The sequence below is a fragment of the Aethalodelphis obliquidens genome, unplaced genomic scaffold (assembly GCF_003676395.1).
Source record: "Aethalodelphis obliquidens isolate GAN/ISIS:26980383/991018 unplaced genomic scaffold, ASM367639v1 scaffold33, whole genome shotgun sequence".
NCBI lineage: Eukaryota > Metazoa > Chordata > Mammalia > Artiodactyla > Delphinidae > Aethalodelphis > Aethalodelphis obliquidens.
In genome coordinates, this window is record NW_020837977.1 from 10,155,295 (window position 1) to 10,176,675 (window position 21,381).

A 21,381-nucleotide genomic window follows, 5' to 3' on the forward strand; every position below is an offset into this window, starting at 1 on the left:
GGCCATGGCTCACGGGCCCATCCGCTCCGTGGCATGTGGGATCTTCCCAGACCGGGGCACGAACACGCGTCCCCTGCATCAGCAGGCGGACTCCCAACGACTGCGCCACCAGGGAAGCCCCAGTCCTCATTTTTTTAAAACAATGGGGAAACTTGAACTGTTTTAAAACTGGCAAGTGACAAACTCTAGTATTTATTTTAGAAAGATGTGACCAACAGAGTGCAGAGGAATGAAGTTGGGGAGATGAGTGATCCTAGGGAAACATGATGAGAGCCTGGCCCAGGGCAGCAGTGGGCAGAACGGGCAGGAAGTGATGGATTCGAAAGAGATGTGGAGCTATAACCTCCTGGGCCAGCTGACCAAACGCCAGGGAGGAGAGAACTGGGAATCATGGAGGACTCGAGATTCTAGCCAGAATAGCTGGGAATATGGTGAGGTCATTGGCAGAGACCGGCATCACAAAAGGAGATCAGATTTGGAGGAAGATAATGAATTAGATTTAGAGCATGTTGACTTAGGGTGTAAGGTCAGGAAGCCCACACATCCATAATTAAAATCAGACACAACCCTGGTTATAGCATGTAGGGCCTCTTACAGAAACCACCTGTTAGGGTGGGCTTCATCCCTCCTGGCAGCATGTTTCTATGACTCCAGCTTTCCCAATCCCAAAGAAGCCATGTGAATTGTTTGCACTGTATGCAAAGGAGTTGTAAAAGCACAGGGAGAAAGGAGATAAGGTCTGTGAGTGGGACAAGACCCACTGTGTTGGGGCCAAAATTGCACCAGAAAATTGTTTTCCTCCTCAAGCTTGTGTCAGTCACTCTTCTGTTTCTCTTCAAGATTCCTCCCAAGTCCTAATTCTGCTGTGATGAGCAACCAAAACACTGGAGACAGCTTTGCTTCTGCCCTGCACTGAGCCCCTGGGACGCTTTGAAGTCCACGAGAACATTTTTCACATAGTTACGCAGTTCCTTCTTTGCATCTGAACTCTTCACACGTGTATATCTTGTCTCCTCACCTAAATCCTTAATTCTTAAAGAGCCCAATTTATGCCAAACATTTTATTTTGTTATTGCCACAGTGCCTGATACATGTTAAGTTTTCAAAAACTACAAATTCGATTGAAACTGACACTGAATTCATTTGGGGTCGGAAGGAGAAAGATAACCACTGTCTTGAAAGGACAGGATACAAGAGGCAATATGTTGGTTTATACGAGTCAGTTCCTAACATACAAAGAACATTCTAACATGAAAGGAGTGTTTTCCCCTCTACTAATAAAAATGACTTTGCCTTCTAAATATGCTTGAAAGGAGCAGAATACTGGCGTTCTAACTGCCAAGGGATCTTTTCAACTGGCTAAAAAGTCTATTTTTCTTGGACCACCTTTTGTTTATAAGCGGTATTGGTAAGATAAGTATAGAACTTGTCTTTTACAGTTAGTTATACTAAGTTGTACTAGACAGTGCTCAAATGGCAAGACTGAGAATTAAGTCTTTCACTTCCTTTTAGTTCTTTTTAGTTAGAGGTCTACTTGTGTGGCCATCATGATGTTGGGCGAATTAAAAGGAGGGTATTCATGGCTCAGCCCGTGACATCATTCCCTGGGCAGAAGGGGTGAGGCAACCTCCAGTATTGCCAGTGGCCAGCTTGTGCACTTGTCATGATGCAGGGTGATGTTTGTCGGGGAGGTGGAGAGAAGACGTAGGAAGCTGGTTCTGTGTTAATACTTGACCAGTACCAGTAGGCCTCTGATCACAGCACCCTCTCCAGCTGTCCTGCCACCAGCGCCTGGCACTCTACTATCAACACCACTATTTAGTGGAACCTCCCATTACGATCACCCTTCACCCTACACAGGGGCACTGGAACAATGGGACCTAACACTCCCAGCTTTCAGCAGGGGGCACAGTTATGAGTAGGAAAGGAAATGGCTCAAAAGTGGATCCAAGTCCTGGGAGCAGCACAGAGCATGCCTCTGGATCTGCAGAGACAAGGGCGAAAGGCCCTGGGGTGCTTCTTCACACTCCTGCCAAGGGCTAGACTCCCTCTCCTTTTAGAGCATACCCTTCCCCTTCTGAGGTTCCCCCAGGTGTGAGGTAAACAGCAGGAGAGCTCCTTCTTGGCCCTGGTGGCAGCAACGCCTGTTGGCTCTGGGCCACATTCCTTTCCAGACTTCACAGACCTCCGGTCACAAAGGGCTCATTGCACAATTCTTAGGAAAGTGGGCATGGGGGCTGGGCCGAGATGGAGGGGCGTGTCCGGCATGTGTCAGAGGTCCAGGTGTAGCTGTTTGCCAAGGCACCCCGGGTGGCGGCAGCAAGAGAGAAGATCAGATGTCTCGGGATCTCTGGTGAGGCGGCTTTTACTTTTTTTTTTTTTTCCCCTCCCACGGCTGTTAATAAGGCTTGTCAGGATGCATCTTCTCAGGTGGAAAACATTTCAGAAGTACACTTGGCCTACCTGTGTTTCAGCTTACTGGAGAGAGTTGAGAATTCAAAACCCACAATGAAGAATCTGAAGCTAAAGCTCCTTTTATCCCTCCATTTTTCACAGTCAGCCTTCTGCGGTTTTATGTGGTAGGACGTGCACGATTACTCAATATATTACACAACTTTTGAAATTAATATGGAAGCTGAAAGGTATTACCACAGCTTTGTTTAAGCCCTATGCCATGATGGAATGTTCTTTCCTGTTGGTAATCATTTCATAATTCTCTTTTATTAAAGACAATCTATTTGGAAAACCAGAAACATATGGAAGATCCTTGTAGGATATACACATTTCAGTGGATTAAAAAACAATCTAGGGTCCTAGAAAATATTAATCAGACCTTTGGAGCTGATGACTATGCAAATGAGGTCTATGCTTATATCCAACAATTCTTCATTTTCTTTCAGATTTGGGGACTTCAGGCTGATGTTAATACATTTGCAATGAATTCAATTGGAAAGAGCTCTGAGTATCTCTATCCAGGGGGTGCCTGGGCTCAAACTTACAGATGAATTAGAGATGCAAGATGTAGACAGCTCTACATAAAACAAACCCTGGACAAACTGAAGACTGCTCCTAAGTTATTGATAACTCTAAATAAAATGTTAATTCGTGGTTTAAGTCGGGAAGGGCTCACATAGGGGACAAATTATGTAATAAAGATAGGTCAGTTACCACAGACGGTGTAAAGCCTCACACCTGCCAGATGAAGTGTTTACTCACATGCGCATTTACAGAGTGTACACACGCAAACGCATAAACAAAGCGATCTACCTAAACTAGAAAAGGCCACAGGAAGTCTGTATATTTATTGTAAAGCAAAAAGCTCATTAATTGTATAAATGCCTCTTTTTATTTTTTTTAATGGACTGCTACTAATCAGGCGTCAGGGCAGAGTCGCCTGTCAGTTTCCCTGGATTCATTTTCATTGTATTCTCAGCCTTTTGGTTGGGGTCTTGGGTGCTTTTTCCTGACCTTGATCAAAGCTTGTTTTGTTTGGAGCTGTGAAGGCTGGGAAAGCTTTGGTGAATAGTGTCACCTACCTAGAGTACCTGAATTTACCAATAACCACACCAAGGTGATCAAATGAGATTTCCTTATCTTAGAATATTCTGACTTGGAAATTAAAATAGTTCAAGTCTGAACCAATAAATTCCTTCGGAGTGAATTAGAGGCAGGGAGGACTGAAGAGGTCACCAGGCTAAGAGTGAGAGGACTTAAGCTTTAGTCTCAAGCTAGCACTAACTAGCACAGTGGCCTAGGTCAAGACACTTAACCTCTCTGTGCTGGGTTCCTCCTCTGGAAATGAGGACGTTGGAATGGTCGATCTCTTAGTTCTCCTCCAACTCTGAACGCCTGTGGTATGTGACTAACACAATGGTCAGAGAACATGATAGTCAATAAATATAAATGTAGACAAGTTAGGACATTCTGTGTTTTGTGGATATTATTTTAGGTTAAACCTAAACGTAGTTTTCAATGACTATAAAATGAATAAAGTCTAAAAACTGGACCAATGAGCTTTTAATTTCCAAGGACTTCAGAGGTTGGGTCATGATCTAATTGTGAAAATCGTAGTGGCTTCTCTAGACGGAAGCTGAATATGTACTAGAGTCAACGTGCAGGTACATTTTGTCTTTATCTGAACCTCTGAATTTATTTACATGCTTTGGATTATTACTACTTTTATAGAGTGAGTTTTGGCCTTGCGGCTGAGATATACTTATTCCCAATGGGTTGGAGGCTAAAGAGTGTTAAAATTGTGTCTATTGCTCTTGGGGTCCTCTGTGGGCAGCTGATCTACCTGTGAGAACACTGGACTGCTGCTTCCACTGGGGCGCATGGCAGTAAACTTGGATCTTGCAGGCGAATCTCAGCGTGCCTGCCTGAACAGTCCTGTACTTGGCTCTGGGGTCGCAGTGCGCTCAGGGAGGCCAGTGCCGATGAGTCAGGGCCTGGCACCCACCCCCGCGCTCCGCCCTACTGGTAAACAGAGCAGCTATTTGCCATCATTCAGAGCCTCTCAGGGCCTTGAGACTCCAGCAAGAAACAAATATTTTAGAAGCCAAAACCCTAAGGCAAGGTAAAGAAAACAGAACTGTCCGCATCCCCAGCGATGACTTCACTGGTGTGAGTTCTTTAGGGGGAGGAGCTGTAGGTGGTTTCAACTGAACTGTTTTACTTACTTCTCAACCAGAAGGCCCGTCTCTTTCACTGTTTATAGGGGGTGGCCTTTTGCCTTTTAAGCCTTGAAATTTCAAAACCAGACTTTAGAATCAGTATCGGTTGCTAACCCATTAATAAGCTTTTTCTCTTCGTTTTATTGTATTACTTTTGTTTGCATTTTTATACTATCTTCTATTAAAATACTTCTTTCAGTTAACTTATTTTTTTTTAATATATATATATATTTTTTTAATTAATTAATTAATTTATTTTTGGCTGTGTTGGGTCTTCGTTTCTGTGCGAGGGCTTTCTCTAGTTGCGGGAAGCGGGGGCCACTCTTCATCGCAGTGCACGGGCCTCTCACTATCGCGGCCTCTCCTGTTGCGGAGCACAGGCTCCAGACGCGCAGGCTCAGTAGTTGTGGCTCACGGGCCTAGTTGCTCCGTGGCATGTGGGATCCTCCCAGACCAGGGCTCGAACCCGTGTCCCCTGCACTAGCAGGCAGATTCTCAGCCACTGCACCACCAGGGAAGCCCCAGTTAACTTATTTTTTATTTAGCTTACTCTTCCCTATCATTCTGGGGAGAAGCTATTAAAAGGAAAACACCCACATAAAAGAATAAACATCATTAGGCAACAATTGTAGACTATTTTAGAAAGTAATTTTACACTGACCTCTTGCGGCTCCCTCCTGAGCCTCTTTTGCGCCCCCCAGTGGTGGGGGGAGGACAGTGAGGGGCTAACCGTCTTGGAAATGCCCTGTGGTTCGGCTTCATGGCAGTAAGTCTGGCTGTTGGGAGCATGTGCCCCAGCTCTGCTTCTGGTGGGACCGCCTGTGGCCTTTCGTCTGCTCATTTGGATTCTTTACATTACCCTAAAGTAACTGGTGCATAGTCTCTGTGCTTATGCTGTCATCCCTAAGCCCGGAGACACGCCCATCTTGTGGTCCTCTCCTCGTGTTCCTTTAGACACAGCAATTTCTCTTCTGAGCTCAGCAGATGTCACGTACCTGAACCGGAGTCATGGCTGGCTGATTCCTTCTAGCTCCATCAGGTAGCGTCCACCTCTAATACATCAGTAGCCCAACCTCCTGTTACCTTCTCCTTCTCAGCCAGGGTTGAGCCTGGGCTGGATATTGTGATGTCACAGAGTAGAATCCTTGCTCCTCCCAAAGGCCCAGCTAAGACCCTCCAGCCGCAACCCTTCCTCTCCTGCCCATGGCAGGAGGTTGGGAAGGTCCACCCCCAATTTCTAAACTGGCCCACGGAATTATAGAATCTTACTGCGGGCAGAGACACGGGAGACCTCGTGACTAAATTCCGTTCTGACTCTCTTATTTTGTAGCTGGGAAACTGAGGCTGGGGGGGTTGAGTGGCAGAGTTAAATCTCAAGCCCAGGTGCCTTCGGTGTCGCCCCTCTCACCCTTCTGCACACACTGTATTCACCCCGGGCTCCACTCTCTGGATTTTGTCAGCATCTGATAAGCAGCTCATGGGATGATTCTTACCTGAATCCACCCACAAAAAGACACCATTCGAATAACTTGCATTATGGAAAGAGAACAGTGTCTCATGAAAATCATTAGCTTTTCCAACAATCTATAGGTGCCAGAAATAGCAACTTCTCGTCCTAGCCTGAACTCAGAAGTCCTGAGCTACCAGACCAGTCCTAGATTAACAAGTGAGTTCTGGGTAACCGATGTTTTCAGTGAGATTTGATGGTCAGGAGCAAAGCTCAGCTCAAAAGCCCAAGATTAGTGTTGCTGCAGTGCCAAATCAGGTCCTAGTGTTTGCTGAGGAGGGAACGGGAAGGGACAAGCAGTAAAGAAATAGATTCTCACTGGAATTTAGTTCTTTCCTCTTTCATACCCTTCACTTTTTCTAGATACTGTCCCCATGTGGTATTTTAAAATTATCTGCATTGCATGAGACAACTTGTATCTGTGAAGCCAGAGAATTGTGCTTTTGGAATCTCTCAAGAGGGGAATATAGATTGCACTTATATAACACCAACAACTAACATTTCATGTCGTGCTTCAGCATTTACAAGCCACTTTCACATATATCATTTCACTTAATCTTCACAGCTCAGTGAGGTAAATAGTGTATTATTTTTAGGACAATTTTATGGGTAAGAAAATTATAGCTTAGAGAGGTTGTGACTTGCGCAAGATCACAAAGCTAATTAAATGGAAAGGGTAACATTAACGACAAACCAGATCTTCCAACCAAGCGTTTTGCCCACCACCCGCGTCCCCAAAGGGTGGGAAGAACCGTGCTTTGGTCCCTGAACACACCTGAAGGCAATTGCATTAAGCAGTCCTTTGAGTAACAAGGAAGAAAGTATTCCCATGGATCATAAATACCACTTTGCTAACCTCCTAAATGTCTTCATAAAAACTTAGAGAAATGGTTAATTTCAAACTTTAAAATAATATAATCATTGCCCTTCCACCAGACAGTTTCACATCTGTGAATTCTCGTAAGGGAATCATCACGGATATGAACAATATTTAGCTCAAGAGGTTCTTTAAGGGAGTTCCCTGGCGGTCCAGCGGTTAGGACTCTGCGCTTTCACTGCCAAGGGTGCAGGTTCAGTCCCTGGTCAGGGAACTAAGAATCCTACAGGCCGCACAGCCTGGCCAAAAAAAAGGAGGTTCTTTGAAGCATTGTATATAACAGAAAACAAATTAAAAGCTCAACACTAGAAAAGTGGTAAAAAGGATTATGTTTAACTCAGGAAAATAGTGTTGTAGGTGAGGTTTTCCCAATCTTTAATCATTCATGTGCTATCTTTGGAATATTGCCATCTGTGCTAATATCTACTTAACATCTTTCTTTAAATTAACTCACATATTTTACTGAGATAAGAATATTTAAAGGTAACTTTTTATCACTACATAAGTGGAAGTACAGTATAATTACCTTCAGTATCAGATAGTTATAAAAACAAATATAAAGAAAACATAGTAAGGCTATTAATGCATTGATTTGGTCCTAAAACCTAGCAAAAAAACCCCAAAAAAAACACCAACTGATTTAACCAAATCACAATTAATACCCTTTATTTCTGTCACACACCTAACCTTTCTGCACTAAAAATCTCTTTTCTCACTGATGTACAGCAGGCCCAGTAAGAAAAATGAAGTACAGGTCTGATTCCAAAGCGCAGTTATGCATATTTATACATACCTTGCATACTAAATAACCGTTAACTTCCAAAAGTGGCCTTTGCTGTACCTCAGAAAAGAGCACATCTGTCACGTTGACAGTCAGCTGGCACGGTAGTCAGAGGGCCAGTGCTCGTAATTGCCACTATAGCTCTCTGTGCAGTTTTCACTCACAGTTCTCAGAAACTGTGCCTGGGAGCATTTTAGAAATCTAAAATTTTTTGGTTGTTGCTGTTAATTGGGGGTTGGAAGTACCACTGCCTTTGCTGGGGAGGAGCCAGAGGTGTTAGACAGCTGCGATGCCAGGCATGTTCTCACCAGGAATTTTGACCAGGAATTGACCGGTAATTCCAAGTGACTTCAAATGTCTTTCAGAAAATCCAAGCTGGTGAAAAGTCTACTGAGCCAGAACTAAAGAGTACTATATTCATAATTACCTAATCCAGACCTAAATCCATTTCACACGTAAATGCAAACTTTTTGCCCAGCTTTAATATATGCTAAATATATATATATATATATATATATATATACTGATTTTTCCAGAAGTGCAGCTACTTTGTACTTCAGGGAAGACCGTTGTTTATTGTGTTCAGAATTCTACCAAAAGTTGTTCACAATTTTGGAAAATCATTGTCACCAATGGCCATGCAGCTCACAGTGTTTGAGTCGCCATGAAACTCACCTGTGTCTATCTGCACTCCCAGCTTCACATTCTCAGTGAATCTCCCATTATGTCCATCATGGTAGTACATCCATCATTAAGACCAACCACTTGATTCACTGAAACGTATATTCTTTTATACAAATTATTCTCTCTTGTTTCCCCTTTTTATCCAGGGTAAGGCATTATATTGATTTTTATTAAATTACGTAGATAGGTAGGCTATCTCTGACTGTCATTTTGGGATTGGACAAGGTGACTTAAAACTTTGTCATTGAAAGGGACTGCTGGCACTGGTAGGGTGAGCTCGTCACTCCCACACTTGTCAAGTCCAGGAAGTTATCTGAAACATTCATGGGCATGACTAAGGGTCACACATTACTGAGGTAATCCACACATTCTTCATAAAGTCGATTATCAAGGTCTACTTTCTTTAGCCTTAGTATAAGCAACAGTATCTGCAAAATTACAGGCTCTATGTACTAGTTACATTTTTCAGTTACAAACAAAAAAATGTGACCATTAAAAATGTTTAAAATGTGCTCATGTAGCACCAAAAAATCATTTCATCCATCAACTGTGGCACATATTACATATCATGCTTTAGGTAAGACAAGATGCTCCATTTTAATGATAGAAAAGAATGCCCACAAGATAGCAGGAAGCAAAAAAGATCAGTTGCAAAAAAGTGGGGACCATTTTTAATAAATACACGTATTGGGAGGATTGAAAGAGCTGCACCAAAATATTCACAGTGGTTATATGAGAATGGGAGACTGTGTGTGGTTCACTTCTTTTGCTTGGCTACCTTTTCTAAATGTTTTAGAATGGACATGTATTGTTCTTAAATTTAAAAAAAAATAAAAGGCTATTTGAAATACAAATACTTAGGAGATAAATTTGGAGGGAGATATGGGACATTTATATTCATATACACATCTCTCTCTGTAGTGTTTGACTTCTTTAACAAGCATTATTACTCTTGCTATTAAAAAATCTAATACAGTAGAAAATAAAACATAAAAATGTTGAAAGGAATACACTTGTAAATATAATGAATGAGTATCAATTTTTTTCTCAGTTGAACCAGAAATGTTATAATAGATTTTTATATCACAACTAGCTAAATAAGCTAGTGAGGCCAGTATATAACATGCATCTTTCTTTTTCTTTTCTGGTAGCAAAAATATTCATTACCATATTCTTCCTACCACACAAAGTGGAAAGACCTATAGAGCAAGCAGGGATACATTAGAAGAAACATAAAATGAACCAACAATTTTCCTAATTTCATTAACATTTTTAGTAGTGTCCGTGGATTAAATAAAAATTCCCCAAATTTCTTTTAAAGGTCACCTTGCTTAGAACAGACTGTTCTCGTGGCAGGATTTGCAAAGGTGGAGCTCCCTTTTCCCAAAGTGATCTTTCTTCAGCTATCATCTCAGAAAAAAAAATAATAATAATAATTTAAAAACTTAAGTCCTCGGGGCTTCCCTGGTGGCGCAGTGGTTGAGAGTCCGCCTGCCGGTGCGGGGGATGCGGGTTCGTGCCCCAGTTTGGGAGGATCCCACATGCCGCGGAGCGGCTGGGCCCGTAAGCCATGGCCGCTGAGCCTGCGCGTCCGGAGCCTGTGCTCCGCGGCGGGAGAGGCCGCGGCAGTGAGAGGCCCGCATACCGCAAAAAAGAAAAAAAAAAAAAAAAAAAAAAAAAACTTAAGTCCTCACTTGTGTTTTATCTTGGCTCAGCATATACTTAATACTTTACGTTCTGCAGATGTATGGGTTACATCCCTTCTCCTGTAGCATAGGCTTCTGCGATGAAACATCACACCTGTGGAAGAGGTGGGCAAAGCCTCACAGCGGGGCCCACAGAGGTTTCCGTCCCTCTAACAGTGGGATGAGGGAAGCCTGCAGTGAGGGGATACCTTCATGAGCAGGCATTTTCAGGCTAAATGAATGTTATAGATGCTTGGAAGTCAGAGCTCAAAGTTGTGGAGGGGAATTTTGTGGGAAAAAAAATATTAATTAATTTTGTCAACACTTAAATCCACTTCAAGCCAGAATTTCTCAAATTGTGCTTTATAGATCACCTATACCAGAATCTTAAAAAAAATTAATGCAGGTTTCCATACAACTCCCAGAATTTAGTGCCACTCAGGGGCTGGGTTAGGGACCTCTGTTTAGGCAAACTCCCCAAGGGCTTCTGCTGCACAGAAATATTTAAGAAGAATTGCTGTAGGTCAAAGGCTCCCACATTTTAGAGCAGAATATCAGAGGGTCTTGAGGGCTTACAAAAACACGGATCACTGGCCCTACCCTAAAGATTCTGGTTCTGGGGCCTGAGGGAGGCCCAAGACTTTATATTTTTAACAAGTTCCCAGATGACGAAGGGGCTGACGGTCAGGACTACACTTTGAGAATCCCTGTGCTCTGCCCAAGAAAGTAGGAAATTCTAAAGGCGCTTTCAAAGACCTAGGAATTGCGGTTTGGGACCTTGAGTCTTTACCTCTTAAAGACTCAGAAAAGGATTTGTATACCAAGGAATTTTGTTCTTTGTTTATTTTATTTTGTTTAATTAGAATTTTTTTCCACAAATAATTTTAATTTTCCCACTAAAATGCTTGCAGTTTTCGTCCATCCATTCAGGATTCTCCAAGGTTAAACAAAATCACTTTTCCTTTATTTTGTACCTGTTATATGTGAAAATGTTGTAGATGAACACAACTGATCTCTGACTTCAAAGATGCCTGCATTAATTTGATTTCGATGACCTGTTGAACACCAGTGTTAGCATACAACAGTTACCAGGAGCTAAAGCTACAAAATAGGTAAGGGATGTGACCAGACTGTGTGCTAGAGATTTTAATTAAGCCTTAGTGACTCTGAAGCTAGACTTTTCTTTAAAGGGTGTTATGAGAATTCAACATAATCTTGAAAAAGTAAATCTAAATCCAGGCCTTTTTCCAAGCCAAAGTACTTATACTTATTAGCAATGTAAGCATGCCTGGAGGATGAGAAAGATACATGTTGTTAGTGTTTACCCCCAGGAGACCCACCTCACGTGCTCATAAACATCATCATATTTTCTCTAAACAAAGATAGTACTTTACACCTCAACATAATTCATTTTTACGTAGTGCTAATGACATTAGTAAAAGAAAATGTCAGCCAAGCTGCAATAAAACATTTCCACACTAATAAAGTACTGTAGTTGAGTCAAACGCTTTAAAATTACTGGCTTTGAAAGGTTAAAATAATAAGTGATCACAGATCCAAGAAATACAATGCTCATGTCATTAGCAGAGACATTTTCTACCAGATCATAATTAAAGTCTCAGGGACTTTAGATCCTGTAAGATCCTGTAAGGTGATCCTTATAGGACTGCCTTTGCTAGGTGGCTCCTCTCCGAAGAACAGAAAGTTATATACAGGACCAATAACGCAACCATCTTAGGGAATTTTTAAAATTTTATATTTTGCTTTGTAATGTATTTGTTACATTACATGTACACATGTATGTCCAAATTATTCCATTTGGACATAACGACCTGGTCTTTTTTTTTTTTCTTAAATATTTATTTATTTGGCTGCACTGGGTCTTAGTTGTGGCTCTGGGCTCCTTAGTTGTGGCATGCGAACTCTTAGTTGCTGCATGCATATGGGATCTAGTTCCCTGACCAGGGATCGAACTCAGGCCCCCTGCATTGGGAGCGTGGAGTCTTATCCACCGCACCACCAGGGAAGTCCCATGACCCAGTCTTTTGGAAATGCTTTAAACCAAGCATAAGACACACTATGAAGATCTACATTCCCAAAGACTGGAGCTGATATTGGTCTAATTTTCCCAGCAAGCCACCTTTTCAGAAATTTTTTCCACTTCTTACACCCATGACAGAAGCAGACACAATCATGTCTCAGGAGTAAGGGAACATATATATCATTTATTGAGCTTTGTGAGTAGGTACTTGACATACATTATATTTTGTCCTCACCACTCTCTTGTGAGGTAGGTATATTATTATTGCCATTTATCTATAAGGACATAGTTCAGAGAAGTAAAATTCTCCTTGGGCTTCGTAGTAGTGAGTGGAGACAAGATTGAACCTGAGGAACATCTGACCCCAGAGGTTGTGTGCTCTCTCCCCCCTGGATCATCCTAACATGAGGTATATTACTTACACCTTCTTCTACATTGGGGAAGGTAGTATGTTTGGGCTTAAAAGCTGAGCTAGAGTTCCCAGGAGAAGCACAAATAAACAAGAGGCAGTAAAAGGTCTGAACAAAGACCTTTGGTATCAACTCCTTCTGTTAACAAAAACATGAGAGCAAGACTTGCTTCAAATAATCCAAAGTTAGTGGTTACACACGTGTACTTTGTGCCAAGAAATTGTTCCTAGGTCAGTTAAAATTTTGGAACTGAACTGTTTCTAGTTCACTTGAAATTTTGTAAGTTATATATTAAATGCATTAAGGGAATGAATTATTTAGCAAAAACATGAAGTCAATCCCTTTGTTGAAAGAAAGAATATTTACATCCTAGTTTACCTCCTTCGTAAAGTTGGGATTTCCACTTCATAATTCATCCACTTCCACAAATGTTAATTTCAGACCTGTGGTACACAAGGCACCGTGCCAGGTGCTACAGGGGATGAGTTGAACAAAGACATTGTCCTCAGAGCTTAGAGCCTAATGGTGCATAAGTTAAATAGCAAAAAAAAAAATTCTACCAGAAAGCAATGTATAAGTATCGTAAGAGAATTATTATCAAAGTGCCATGAGATATTAAAGGAGAGAGAACCAACATCTAGGTCTGGCAGTCAGGGAAAGCTTCATGAAGTGGAAGGCATATGAAATGACTGAAAGGATGGGTACTTTTTTGATAAGTAAGATGAGAGAGGTGAGAAGGAATTTCTGAGTACAGCTGGGTTAGAGCTTATCAATTATCAATAATTCTAATCAAATCAAATTCTTAGTGCTACAAAATGCAATCAGGATATGCATTTATTTGTAATCCACTCCAAAGGCTTTGAGAGAACATATGATTAAACCACACATATAGCAGGATAGTTAAAGATTATATGGGAATGCCTATACTTTCTGCTTAATTTTTCTATAAACCTGACACTGATCAAAAAAATTAGAGTCTATTATTTTTAAAAATAAAGGTAGATTCTGTTATACTACTGTTAAATTTTTGTTTTGTTTTGTTTTAAGGAAAAATCCTCAACACTTGCATGCCTGACATTGTCACAGGTGGCTTTCATTATCTTATGGATGATCCAATCCAACACTCCATCCTCCTCAACTTCAGGGTTCTTCAGCTCAACTTTGCTGGCTCCACTCACATCCATGGAGTCCCCCAGATCTTGTTATCACCCAGTTCTAAATTTTTTAATTCCAGTCTCTCTCTGATCATCTCCTCCTGTCGTTCCAAACTGACCACTAACTATTAAACTGCTCTTTGAAACTCACAGAAGCCTACATTCCACTGACCATACCAATTTTCCCAATTTACCCTGTTGAGCTTAGGATGCCATCATCCCATCAAGCACCCTCTTGTGCACACCTCAGATGCTTTGCTCCAGTGTCCTGTTGAACTCTTCCAGCAACAGCTCAACCCTTGGTAAATCTGCCTCTTCTCCCCTTTCTTTACCCCAGATAGTTATCCCAGCTGAAGAAACTCATAACACCATGCAGACTGCTCCCACTAAAAATGGTCTGCAATCTCAATCATGCCCTCAACACAAGGCAGCTCTTCCACTGTCCACTGAACAGTCATTGTCAACCTTCTTCAATCTCCTGAAGCCCTCTGTCTGACCTATTTCCCTCTCACTCTTAGCAGTGAGACTTATCTCCTCTGCAAAGAACTGAGAAGTCATCGTGTTATTTCTCCCAACTCGAGCCCCACACCACTCTGAACGCATCCACATCTGTACCCTCTCTTAACCCTTCCTTCAGCTCAGTTGAAAACGCATCCCTCCTCCAGACCAACGCTAATACCTCTCTTTGTGCCCTGAGCCCTATTCAGGCTCTCAGGGGGTACTTTAAGGAACTTTCTCCTTTAATTATCCCCTTTAGCTAATTTTTACCTCTCTCTCTCTCTCTCTCTCTCTCTCTCTCTCTCTCTCTCTCTCTGCTGACTCTCTCTTCTCAGCATAAGAACATTCTCAAGTCTCTTCTATTTATAAAAACACAAACCCTCCCTTAAATCCAGACCCTTTCCCTGACACAGCTACTTTCAGTTCTCTTTCCTCCTTTTCCAAACCAAGCTAATGGAAAGAATAATCTACGTTACCTTTCAAGCCACAGTACCAATGTCCAAAGCAAGACAGGGAGGATACAAAAGTACCCAGGCTTGATATTGTGTTATACATAATGACTCCCTTCATGACGTCACTCCCAAATTCTCCTAGGACTTCCTTCAAGCTAGTGGACAAGCTACTCATGTCCCTGCCTGAAAGACTGTTTACAGTATTTTCACATGATTTTTCTCATTCTAGTGCCATTGCCAGGACATCTGGTAGGAGAGTATGTGCAGTCAGAGCCAGATGGACATGGACTCTTGTTTACCCCCCCATCTGTGTTTCTGTCTTACCTCAGTTTGGGCATCACAGAGATATAAACGTTCAGCAGTTTCCCCCTCCTCATGAGATCTTAGTATAATCTGCATGTTCCCTTGAAACCCACTGAACTCACAACGTTTTATATCTAATGCGCTACCTCTGATTACCTTCCCTTTCCCTTTCGAACGGATTCCCCTCTGGATTTCTGCTCTGCTTAATACCCAGGTGGCATTCAGAAATCTAAAGGAACTTACCTCCACAGTGACCTAATCTTTCCTCTGGTGGTTAAACTTCTATCCAAGTTTAACTACTACTTGATCCTAAGATTATAGCGATAGGAAACACCTAAGGGCTAATAACAGCTTTTTAGGAGAGGAAAGAAGGAAAAGACCACCATGTAAATCAAGACACCAATTGAATGTGTTCCAATTTAAGAGACATTTAAATGTGGAAAGAGTAGCTGCTTTTTGGAATATAGAAAATCCAGTATTTGTTTTCACTTCTTACTATGCAAGACACTATGAAGGGATATAAAGTGATACAGAGCCGGTCACATATGGTACCTGCCCAAAGAACTCCCCAACTGAATAGGGAGACAGAAATCACATACAATTCAAATGCAAGCCAAGTATTCCAGTTAAGATCACCATTTTTGGAGTTAAATCCTGTGCTTGAAGCTACTATGTTCCAGAAAGGGGAGGTGCATAACAAACCATCAGGATTCTGGGGAATGATAAAGAGTGTTACCACTTCAGTACCAGGAAGTGAAAATCTTACTCTTATTCAACAGGAAGTGGATGCTTTGGAAGAACTAAGCAGGCAGCTTTTTCTGGAAACAGCTGATCTCTATGCTACCAAGGAGAGAATAGAATACTCCCAAAACTTTCAAGGGGAAATATTTTAATTTTCTGGGTTACTTGTTCTCTATTTACTATGTTTGGAAAATTTTCATGGCAACCATTAATATCGTTTTTGACCGAGTTGGGAAAACTGATCCAGTCACAAGAGGCATTGAGATCGAATTATCTGGGGATGCCATTTGATGTGAAGTTCTGGTCCCAGCACATTTCCTTCATTCTGATTGGAATAATCATTGTCACGCCTATTAGAGGGGTGCTGATCACTCTTACCAGGTTCTTCTATGCCATATCCAGCAGTAAGTCCTCCAATGTCATTGTCCTGCTATTAGCACAGGTAATGGGCACGTACTTCGTCTCCTCTGTGCTGCTGATCCGAATGAGCTTGCCTCTGGAGTACCGCACCGTAGTCACCGAAGTTCTTGGAGAGCTGCAGTTCAACTTCTGTCACCGTTGGTTTGATGTCATCTTCCTGGTCAGTGCTCTCTCCAGCATACTCTTCCTCTATTTGGCCCATAGACAGGCACCAGAGAAGCATATGGCACCTTGAACTCATGCCTCTGGTGTCAGAATTTGGATATAAGAGGGAAAAAATGCAGGGGACCGGGGCCTAACATGTTTTTAAACAAACAAAATGCTGTGGTAGCATATTCTACCTCCAGCTTACACCTTCCTCCTCAGATGATACTGTGATCATGAGTAGCATCAGCTAGAAATGAGAGAGAGAAATGACTCAAGCTAGTCCTCAGCCAGGAGCACCCTGTTTGGATTTGAGGCTGGTACAGTTTGCTGGGTGGTGGGGCTGCAAAGAGCCAAGAAACTAAGGGGAGAAAATAGACTGGAATTCTGGGGTAAGAGAGATCTAAGGTAGCTGGGCCGAACACATGAGCTTCCGTTTTAGTCAAGGATCACGTGGAGAAGGTTATGACGTTCCCTTGAGATTGACTCTCATCAAAATCAGAGATTGTTAACAACAACAACCACAAATGAACTCAGTTAAATCCTGAGTTCAAATCTTTGCCCAGTTTCCTCATCTATAAAGTGGGAATAATGACACCTGCTTTGTAGGAGCGCTGCAAAGAAGAAATGAGATGGATGGCGAATGTAGAGTTCAGCGTGGATGAAGCATATTGGAAGTTCTCAAGGATGAGTCAGTGGGATTTGGGTTATTATTAGCTTTATCATTATTATGGAGGGGTAAACCAGCTATGGTATGGATTTAAAGGAAGAAGAGCTCACATATGCTCGGGAGACTCAAGAAAGACTTCATTCAGTAGGTGGGCTTTGAAGAGCCTTGGAGAATGTGTGATATTTCTTTAGGACAATATGGAGGAGCTGTATCTCTCGGCAATCCTGGCATAGGGACCCAGAGCCTGCCCGTGTAACCACCTTAAGGTCATGGGCAGAGATGAAACTTTGTATATGTTAAAATTTACAATACTTGTTTATGATTGTACCTAGTCTATTCATTTATTTAATAAATTCCTATTTATATCTTTGATTTGAAACAGGCAATACTTGTTAAAGTGCTATAATATCCATAGTAGTTCAAAAAGCAAGTAAAGGGTATTCTGAATACGTGCTATTGTAAAGTAATTTCAGAAGAGCATACTTGTTACTAATGACAGGCAGTGTATTATGTACCCCTTGGCTTGTCATCCTGTCTATGGAGTACATGTTGTAAAGGAAGAAAAGTGGGTAATTATATTTCACATGAACATCAAATTGAGCGTTCCTTCCTTGTAGTTTTGTAAAGTAGAATTGTGGCAAGATTGTCCCTAGTTAATGCCAGGAAAAGTGAAAAATAAATGTCTTTTTAAAAATGTCTCTTATATAAACAAGTAAAACCTGTTAAAGTGGTTTGCAATCATTAAACATAGGTCAGTTCCCATTAAAACAAACTCCATGGATAAATCTGAATTATTTTATGTTGGTATTTTGTTATATCAAATATTGCTTAGCATGAAATTAAATATATAAAGTTTGCATTGGAGCAAAAAAATCTCAAAATTATTATTAATTTATCCATTGTTGGCAGACTCAAATTATTTTGCAATAAAAGAGTTTTAATTCTTCCTGTATTCATCTTAATGGGTGCAAGTTTATGGCTCAACAAATGAACAAGTGAATTTTTAATGTTTTTATATAAATAGAGGAGTTAATTTTTATCTCAGATGCTTATTTTAATAATTGCCTTCAAGGTACTAGAAAAATGCAGTTGCGATTTTGTTATAATTTGTGTGTTCTTCATAAAAATGATCTAACAGGTTCTAAAAATATCCATAAATAGATAAATAAATAAACAAAAACAAAAACATTAAGCGGTTCTAAGATTCATTAACATTCTATATCTCAGTCTCATTCCCAAGGAATTTCTTTGTAATAGGACCTTGTTTGGAACTATAGTTATTGTCTGGGTTTTAATAGTATCGCTAATTATTAAAGTTTGATAAAAAATTCTGGACTCGAGTCATTTGAGGACATTTCTGATATACCTTGTGGATGTGATGTTTCGAATACTCTAACCTGATTTTGGAAATAGAGCTGATCGTTGTCTAGAGAAGTACTACAACTTTCTCCTCCACCTACTCTCTCACCTTTAGTAGGCTCAGATCCCATCTAGAGCCATTCCTCAGTTCTTTGGGAACCTTTGCCAGATGTATTAATCAAGTTTTGCCATGTACCAAAAAATTCTCAGTGGTTTACGATAACAAAACTTTTACATCTTGCCTACAGGTTGGCTGGGCAGCTGTGGCAGCCGTACTCTGAGGTGTGAGTCAGGTTCAGGTACGTTCTGTGGGTCTTTCATTCTGGGGTACCATAATCCTAGATTATTTGGGACGCCACATACCATAGTGGAACAGAGACAGGTTTCCAAAAATAAATAGCCCATTGCAGAAGGGGAAGCAATCACAGATCTGTAGCAATTCTAAAATCTCACTGGGCAAACATTGCCAAGTTCCCAACCTGGAGGTAGGGAATGTTCCTTGCTCAGGCTCCAATTCTCTTCCCTGGGAATAGCGCTTCTCTCCATTGTTCTCGTGGCTCTTGGCCCCACCTTGGGGGAGGTAGTTTTCCATTACCCCTTTTGGTCACGTCTGAAGAAGTATATGTCCTCCCTGGCAGCTGAGCTGCTTCCTCATCCTACTATCTGCCTGTAGAATGTTGGGGACCCTAAGGTCTTTTTTTAAAATAAAATCTTAATTGAGAATAGTGTTAGATTTACACAAAAGTTGCTGAGAGAGTACAGAGTTCCCATATACCCAACACCATGTTTCTCTTATTAGTAACATCTTACAGTAATATGGTACATTTGTCACAATTAATGAACCAATATTGATACATTATTATTATCCTAAGATCTTTCATTATGGCTCAAAGAGTCACAATCTCATTTAGGAAAAAAACCAAAAAATCACAGTCTTTTTTAATCCCGGCAAGGCTGCTTTGGGACTTAAATGTCTCTCAGAAACTCTTAAAATTTTTTGTGTGTGGATTCAAGTTAGCTCCATGAGACAACAGCCATATCCACATCATTTTCAAGTCACGCCTCCCTCTCTCTAGACTTAATTACAGGTAGTTTGAGTTTATCAAGTTTCGTGAAACCTAGTCCTTATTTCTTTTCTACAAGTTATTTTGTCCAGATGAAAGAATTTACTGGGTGCCACCTTAATCCATTCAAAGGTCTTACAAAGAGTACGATGGTGACTTTTATTTGCTCCTTGTCCTGAGACTGGGTCTCATTCGTATCTTAATCAGCCTTTGTGGCTTTAAACATTTCTCAATTTTTCTTGTTCTATTTGGAGATGAGACACAGTTCTATTTTAAAATTTGCAAGTCTTAGAATTTATGGAGTCACTCTTCACTCTTTCATTCCTGCTTGCAAGCAGGTCAGTTCCTTCTTGAAAGACCTCATGAAAAGCAGCAACTGTATCTTGAAATCCCTTCACCCAAAACCACGCATTCGTGAGTTACATTTTCTGCCTTCAGGTTACCTCAGGTGACAGTTCTACCAGATATTTACTGCTTCATAAGATGGATCATCATTTTTCCAGTCTCCAACACTTTCTTGCTGTCTGCTGTTTAGTCCCAAGACCAAAGACACATATTTTATGCTTTTATCTCAGCAGCATCACATTTTCAATGACTAGTTTCTATGTTAGTCGGCTCTTACTGCAATAATGCTGTGTAATAAACAACCCCCAGATCTCCATGACTTATAAAACAGAGGCATCTGGCTCATGGATCTTAGGTTGCCTGCAGTGGTTCTGTTCCGACCTGCAGGCGGTTCAGGTCTGCTTCTCTGCCCCTACTCTAGGGCCTAAGCAGAAGGAAAAGGCTCTTTTTATGGCAAAGGGCAGGAAGGCAAAAGGCTAAGCGAAACCACACAAGCACAGTTTAAGTCTCTGCTCACATTTTAGTGACCAAAGCAAGTCACACCGTCAGACCTACTGTCAGTGGAGGGAGGAGAGGAGAGAGCAAATAGTTACATGACAATAATAGACACTCTACCTCACCGGACAAAAGTCTGGCCTCCAGTATTCATCGTTCAGGGGGTCCCTAAAATGGAGGGGGGCTGTAAGGCGAAGGGTAAAAATATGGTTAGGAAAAGATTTTTTTACATCTACTGCCACTCAAAGCTTTAATCCCCGTTTTCCTCCCTCTTAAATAGCTCCTTTCCCTAAAAGACCAGCCAGAGCTGGGCTGCGTCAGTAACTAATTTTTTTTTTTTTAACATCTTTATTGGGGTATAATTGCTTTACAATGGTGTGTTAGTTTCTGCTTTATAACAAAGTGAATCAGTTATACATATACATATGTCCCCATATCTCTTCCCTCTTGCGTCTCCCTCCCTCCCACTCTCCCTATCCCACCCTTCTAGCTGGTCACAAAGCACCGAGCTGATCTCCCTGTGCTATGCAGCTGCTTCCCACTAGCTATCTACCTTACGTTTGGTAGTGTATATATGTCCATGCCTCTCTCTCGCTTTGTCACAGCTTACCCTTCCCCCTCCCCATATCCTCAAGTCCGTTCTCTAGTAGGTCTGTGTCTTTATTCCTGTCTTTTTAAGGAATTTACAATGTGCTGCCAGGTCTCTAAGTTCTTCCCTGGCCTTGGGCAGAGAGGAGGACTGAGGGCAGAGTGGCTCTACCTTGGTCCTGGCCATGGCATCCAATTCCTCAACACCAAAGCCAAGGATGCTGGCCCCGCAGATGTACCTTTGCACGTGTCCCTCCTGGGGTATTGGCCTAGCCACACTTGTAATCCCTACATTTTTCTCAGCGCCCTCCTCTCTTCATCCCCACTGGCTCCAGTTCTTCTAGGCCATCGTCACCTCTGGCCTGGCTTCCTACAACAGCCTTTGAGCCCGGCTTTACCTCCAGCCTGCCCACCTCCAAATGCTCTCCGTTCACGGTGATCCAGAGTAATCTCTCCAGGGTGAAAATTTGATCTTGCGGCTGTCTCAGCT

At 41.6% G+C, this 21,381-nt stretch overlaps 1 protein-coding gene and 1 pseudogene across 2 annotated transcripts in view; one reads left to right on the forward strand and one right to left on the reverse strand.

Moving 5' to 3' along the window:
• Positions 1-5,770, reverse strand: part of DNAJC5B (DnaJ heat shock protein family (Hsp40) member C5 beta) — a 95,863-nt gene extending 90,093 nt beyond the window's left edge. Inside the window, exon 1 of one of the 2 annotated variants that reach the window (XM_027128004.1) lies at positions 5,669-5,770. The gene's annotated coding sequence lies outside the window, so the exon portion shown is untranslated. The remainder of the gene's footprint in view (positions 1-5,668) is intronic. The other variant, XM_027128003.1, reaches the window with a different exon arrangement.
• Positions 5,771-14,903: 9,133 nt separating this feature from the next.
• LOC113631496 (Golgi pH regulator pseudogene) lies at positions 14,904-16,892 on the forward strand (annotated as a pseudogene).
• The last annotated feature ends 4,489 nt before the right edge of the window (positions 16,893-21,381 follow it).